This window comes from Taurulus bubalis, assembly GCF_910589615.1.
Source record: "Taurulus bubalis genome assembly, chromosome: 1".
NCBI classification, from domain to species: Eukaryota; Metazoa; Chordata; class Actinopteri; order Perciformes; family Cottidae; genus Taurulus; species Taurulus bubalis.
In genome coordinates, this window is record NC_136589.1 from 30,415,845 (window position 1) to 30,423,147 (window position 7,303).

The window sequence follows — 7,303 nt, forward strand, 5'->3', positions numbered from 1 at the left end:
TGCTCATTGTGTCTGTCTGCTGATTGTTGCTGAGCAGGTAGCAGCCATTTTAATTAATTCTTGGTGCTTTTTCACTGGAAACAGCAGCCTTCTTTGTCTGACGAGAACAGTGAAAGTGAAATAAAACAGTAAAGTTTGGGGTTGAAACATCCCTCACACAGAGCTGAGGAGAGCTGCAGAGACAGGTGATAATTATATGTGAGTTCATAATATGTTTTGCATAATATATTACACATAATCTGTGTCTGTTATCTGGATATACCAGGTGTTGCAGGTAATGCATACAGACTAATGCAAAGACCCATGTTATAGTTCAGATAATGTATTCTGATACAGATCACATGTTAATACCAGGTGGAAACCTAGCCAACCAGCTAGTATTTGATTCATTGTTAAAATAAAGATATTCAACATAGCATCTTTAAAGTTGTTTGACTTTCCATGTGGTCTGTTTTATCATGATATGAGCATGCTGTAAGACTTATCTTAAGGGTTTGCTAATAGATTTTCATATTGAACATAAATTAAGGAAGTGTTTGGATGGTCAAAATACAAATTCAAAAACACACAAGTGTTGTTTACAGCAGAACTACTCCGAGAGGGACCACAACACGACTACAGTACAGCTCGAGCTCGACTGATAACAGAGTTTAAGGTACGCTCACAGCAAGCTGCTGCATGAGCGTTTGATACACAGAAAAGTGGCATAATAACACTGAGCATGATTGTCTTTAAGACAATAAAAGAAATTTCAAAAACAAACTTCTCTTACCGGTTTGACCCCAGCTTGTGTCCCTAGTCATGCAGATGGACTTTGAGCGGCTGTTTGTAAGCAAGCAGGAACTGATACCTACTGTAAAATGGCCGGCGTGTGCACCAGGCCCACTCAGCTCTTCAGTCTCTCAGGTGACTCACTCCCAGTGTTAGACGCTCAGTTCCACACACACAGGGTGATTGGTCAATTGTGTGTGTTGAGAACTGAGGAGGGAGTAAAAGCTCAAACATTAAACCTGAACCGCTCCTGAGCTGGTGCTGACTGGCACTACTAAGTTAATCTGTGGGAGGGAGAAAGAGAGAGAGGCTGAAACTGTTGACATTCATAAAAACAAGGAGAGGAGGGGGTGAGCTAACCCAAAATGATGCATGTAACCCACAACATGTGCTTTAAAAGAACCTGGATGGACAGTATTGCTGCTAAGTTCATATTGTCGTCACTTTGTTGATAAATTGAGAGTAAAACATGAACAATTGACTCCTTCTGTGCACATATACAAGTCTCGCATTGGCCAGTGATACTTTATGTATGACAGATACCACTTAAAACATTCAGAACGAGTGGATTTCCCACAAGATAACACTAATGGGTTTGATCCATGTTATATTCTATATCTAAGATCTGTAAAAAAAAAATACTGCGTTATCATCCCGTCAGTTATGAAAAATGAATTCTCCTCTCAACTGTGTCATATTGTGTTGCTGTCACAGAGGTAACTGGAGTGTTTGGCACTAGAGGGCAGCAAGATCCTGTGTTTCTCACTTCGATGATTGATCGTCACCTCTCTCCCCCTCTCTGAGTTTGCTCTCTCTCTATATCCCGGTTACAGTATATCTTTCCCACTTACCTTTCCTCTGCATTTTTATTTCCAAATCTGGCTAACCCGGTGAAAATCTATGCTATATGTCTTTTGGCCTGGTTTCTTTAGTCACATATAAAAAATAGAACAAAATAGCAGCTAAATTCATAAAATCGACCTTGATATTGAGATATCATTCCATGGAGCAAAGTGTTGTTGTTATTTTCATTCTAACTGTCTCACTGAAACATTGCCTTTAATATTGACAACATATGTTCTGTTTATTAAGAAATATTAAGGTATCTGACTCCTGCTGTATGTGACGTCCCTCTGTGTCAGCTATTCTTCCAGGGCAGCACCGATTTTCATGTAGAGAAAGCTCAAGGCAAGGACATCTGTAGTGCCCCCCCTCTCCCCTCTCTCCCCCCCCCCCCCACACACACACACACACACACACACACACACACACACACACACACACACACACACACACACACACACACACACACACACACACACAGCAGTACTCCCAGTCAATACAACACAGTAAAACATAATGCAACCCACTTTCTCCAGTGAGTAGAGTCCCACCAGTGGCCTTGGCCCGGGGCTGGCTCATCTGTTGTTGCTGTGCATGTCCTCTACTGCCGGCGTGGGTGCCTGCTCAGCTGCAAATGATATGCAGAATAATTTATATCAATGTCAAATGTCTCCTCTTTTTGGAATTAAATTTAGCACAGATATTTGTACAACTGTTATCAAATGTATTATTATAAAAGACAGATGTATGGAAAATAATAAGTAAAAGCAAATGTTTGAAATGTCAAGAAATATGCTTATTTGCTTTCTTGCTGAGCGTTACATAAGACTCTCATATCTGTACGATCAATATGAAGCCATAACTAGTACACTTTAGCTTAGCTTAGCATAAAGACTGGAAACAGCTAGCCTGGCTCTGATCAAAGATAAAACAAGTCTAATGCCATGCACATTTTCCCTGAACGCTGCACCACGGCTTCACTCAACTCGCTTGGAACTGTTCCTTTTTGGCCTTTTCCATCAGCATTGGTGTTTGTACTAATGTTCGAAAGGTGCATACAAATCAACTTGCTTTGACTTGCGGATAACATCATTTTTCCATTGACCTCCATGCACTTGACATTTTAAAGTGGCTTTACAATGTTTTGCTTTTGCAAACACTATATATGGTGTGATGCAATAAATAGCCTTATATTCCTTTCAAAGGGGTCAAAATATCAATCAAATCAAACTTTGAGTGCATTATTAAATCGTGGGTGGTCAAGCAGATTAGGCAATATTAGGCAATATTGATTAATGTAAGTCTTGGCTGAATAGAGAAAGTTCATCTTTATAACTAATAAAACAGTACTTGATGTGAAAAGTGATCATATAATCTCTAGCCGAAATTATGCTGTCAAGTGGAGGACAGATGGGAAGCTATTTATTCATTATGTGTGTGTGTATCCCAGTGCACATATGTACATACACAAAGAAGATACATGCATGCACACTTTCATGCTTAAAGTCCTGAAACATGGCTTGAGGGCTCAGAGAAAAAGGCTCTTTTCTTCCTTCAGAGCTAAATGAAGCAGGGAAGCTATAACAGCCTCCAATAGACAACCTCCTTTGTATCAGTTCATTCTGCTTCAGATTTCAGAGAGAGAAATGAGTAACGGAGGAAGAGATTCAGATGGGTGGATCGAAAGAGAGAAGTGATGGATGCTGATAGAAATTATACTCAAAACACATTTGTTGTAATAAAAAGGCCCTTCACACCCACTCTCGACCACTAGAGCATTGTCCATTAAAAAAGGCCCAAACCAAGATCAATACTCCTATTCGCTCTTATATCCCCAAGTGTATGCCAAACCACGTTAGCTGAAAGTGATAGGGAGGGCATTAAGCATAATGCAGCAGCTAGCTATTAGCTCCCAGGGCAGACAGGGAGAAAAGTGAGGCCTAATAAATTCAATAACTGACTTCCCCCTGTCTGCCACAAGCACACTCTCAGATGATCCTCAACAACCCTCCCCTTCCCTCCCCTGCCGTTCCCAGTCCGAGGGTCATCTTCGCTCCCCTGCAACCTGCCCCTCTTGTCTTTTCTTGCTCTGGATTCATCTTCAGTACCCTCTAGGGGAGATGCCTGGTAATTGAATTCCCCTTCGCTTGCCTTTCACACCTCAAACACAAGAATAATAGTCACTGGATGAATTAACTGTGCTCATTAGGAGACGGACATTATTACAGCAGGAAATACTGGGAAGCTCATTTGTTCAGGACATTAAATAAGCTGTGGATAAACCGGTCATCATTTACTGTTTCACTATGAAACATTCTGATTGGTGCATTTTTGAAACCACACATTATCCTTATCATATATGAAGTGACAAACACAAAATGTATGAAATGCTGCTGTACTATAGGGAGGGATGATGTGCACAGGAGCATGTATTTGGGGTTGTATAGCAACAACGACAGGGTGACTGACTCTGCCACTCTTGTGGGATATCGGTCTGCTGCCAAGTCCCTCCTGATTTGCTGTAATTAACCAGGCTGAGCCTTGTTTGTGCATGTGGACATGAAAAGTAGCTTGTTATTTGATCATTAATGGCTCAGTTCGTGCGTGCGTGTTGTCTACAGCCCATAGTTCACCTTGGAACAGCGCCTCAGCAGCTGTGTGTCCTCTGGAGCGATGTTTATGTTTATGTCAATACATCCTCCTGTAATCATGTTTTAAGGTGTCCCTGCCTCACAGTCTTCCAGTAAGAGACATGTGATGTCTGTATCTGACAACACATGCGCCAACTCACCTTTTACTGTCACAATTGGCTTTAAACTGCTGTCATTTCACTTCTCCTTGAGGTGGACCTTGTGTGAAAAAGTTTTCAGATTGCGGATTATGTGGATTTAATGAAAAATAAAGCACAATAAGTTATTTCAAATTAAAGGTTTGTCTATTAGATGGCAAAAAGAAGAAGAGAGTTGTGGTCATAGCTGAAGATAGTCTTTAATGATTTGACCTTGGTGTCTCTCCTTGCTAGGACAAAAGTTCACCTGCAAAATGAAGGAACAGCAAACAGTTTACAGAGAACATGTCAAACTCATTTGCCATCCATTAAAAGTTGATTTATTCCAGTGCTACTACGTACATTATGCATCATGTGGCAGTGTACACAGAACAATGATTGGGTTACATTTCTTCACTTGTTGGTTTTTTTCCCACTCTGTTATTGTTCAGTAGAAGTGTGTTCTGATTCCTGCTCTATGAGGAAAGCCTACTTTTCAGGATAATAAAAGACTCTGGGATGCGTTTATCACTTTGACTCATCTACCATCATCAGAATAACATCATGAATGTCCCTCACTTCACTACAAAATACTGTGCATTTTTTATTTTCTAGTGGAGAAAATTGGGTCTCTATTAAATATTGGAATGGTGTTTTGGCAGGACTTTGTTGGTGACAGGATAAGGAGTGAAAAAGAAAACAAACCTTTACAACAGGATACAAAAACAACAGAACCTGATTATACCTCCATCAGCAGAAAAAAGTGTGAAATTAATAAAAAATAATCTTTAATTTGACAGAATTTCAAATCCTTTATACCCGTTCTCAATGTTGTTTTTCTACTACCCTTGCAACATGCTGTGCATTGCACCCAGCTACTTTAACCCCCGCGGTTCACCATTTGTCCTGTTTACTTGGCGACATCTACAATGAGGTCATATTTACAGGACACCCACTCTTGCTGTTCAACCCCCCCCCCCTCCCCTCTGGGCCAAAACGAACGTGTCAGTAAATTAGCTATTGCTCTCAGCTCGTTTTTCTCGTCTCGCCTAACTCCTGTTGCCTGGTGAAGGATGAAGTCCTTAACACCAGCACCTTCACATCTCTCTGGGGAGGACACTTCAGCATCTGTGATCTTTTCTTGTGTAACTGAATATTACACACTGAGTGCAACATGGAACATCAGCTGGCAGTTCCCCTGCTTCTTCCTGTCAATTTGTTCGTTTTTTCATTCAAACCACTCAAAGGTCTTTGCTGCAGGCAATTTGGGAAGCCTCTTTGCATGTGGGGGACTGATGTTCTTAATGACAGATGACAAATGTGAGGCTGAATGTAATGAAGAGATGCAAACCTTAGATCCGAAAAGGCAGGTAAGGCCGTAATCAAGCAGATAGTCGTCCATTAGCCGTCCTGACTCATTGGAGGACACTGATTGAAACGGAGACTGTAATGGCATGATAGATCCCTTCATACTGGAAGGGTGTAGCACTGTACGAGAAGTGGCTGGAGGTGGGGGCTGTAAAGAGTCATGCTTCATCAACTCAAGTTGAAAGAAAAAAGCTAATACTCATGCTTGATTAAGTTCCTCTCATAGCAAACTGAATATGTTCTTAAATGAAGTGCTCTCTGGTCAGTCCAGAGCCTGTGGGAGAGTGATCTCGCTCACTGTCTCACAGGGGTTAGACTTTGCCCAGATTCAACCCAAAGCAGCGTGGAAATAATTAAGATGCATCAAATAATAATGATCCTATTTGTCGGTTAGATTAAGGGGCCATAAAAATTACTTTTAGCACTCACATCCTTTTGGGACTCAGATTATCTACCATTCAAACTACTTTTGGACAGCATGCTAGCCCTTTAACCTGCTGACTTCCTGATCTGCCTTTGGAAAGAAATTACTTTAAAGATCCTAAATATTTCAGAACACACTACTCTTGGATGCTTCAAATGACATGCTTTTGAGATTTATGAGCAACATTTTCTAATGTCTCCTCTAACAAAGTGAATGTGTTTCAATGTCTTTTCTAGAGACAACACAGAGGCCATATACTGCAATATTAACGGAATAGTTTGATATTTTGGGAAATATGCTTATTACTTTCTTGCTCAGAGTAAGATGAGACAACTGATACCACTCTCCGTAAATATATGAAACTAGTGCGAGCAGCGGCTTAGTTTAACATAAAGACAGCAAACAGTATGAAAACATCTAGCCTGGCTCCGTACAAAGGTAACAAAATCCACTTGCAAGCAACAAAGCTCACAAGTTAAATGTGTCTAATCTGTACAAAAAGGTTGTGGTTTTCTGGAAGGCCTATTTCCTGGAGTTGTGTTGGCAACATGAGGTTGCAGGCAAATAGGAGACTCCAGGAAGTGACTGCACTATTTACATTTCAGGTTTTTTATTTCTATTATATAAACAAGGTTGAATGTGTTTTTTAAGTAGCTAAGCAAAGTGTTCCCCGTGTTTCCAGTCTTTATGTTAGGCTAAGCTAATCAGCTGCTAGCAGTAGCTTCATATTTACCATCAATCTTCTCATCTAACACTCGGCTAAAATTAAGAACTGTATTTCCCAAAACTATTCCTTTTAAATTTGGAACCCATTCATCAAAGCACTTTTTCGTATGGGATTTTTCTTCACCTCATTTTAAACAGGGAATGCATTGAAGAATCACATTACTGCAACTCTCTAGGTTCTGCAACTATAAAAACCCTAGGTATCCGAATAAAAATTTTAAATAAATAAAAGAAAAAAAGTAAACAATCAAACAAAAATAAATGTAATAAAAGAAAAAAACATTTAATCATGTAAAACCATCAAGCCATCTGAGGAATTGTGTTCCATTGTCATTTTTGCACAGAACCATGCAAAGGGCAGGGTTGGCTTCTCCGTTTGACCAGTGATGTGTGCCAGTGTGGCC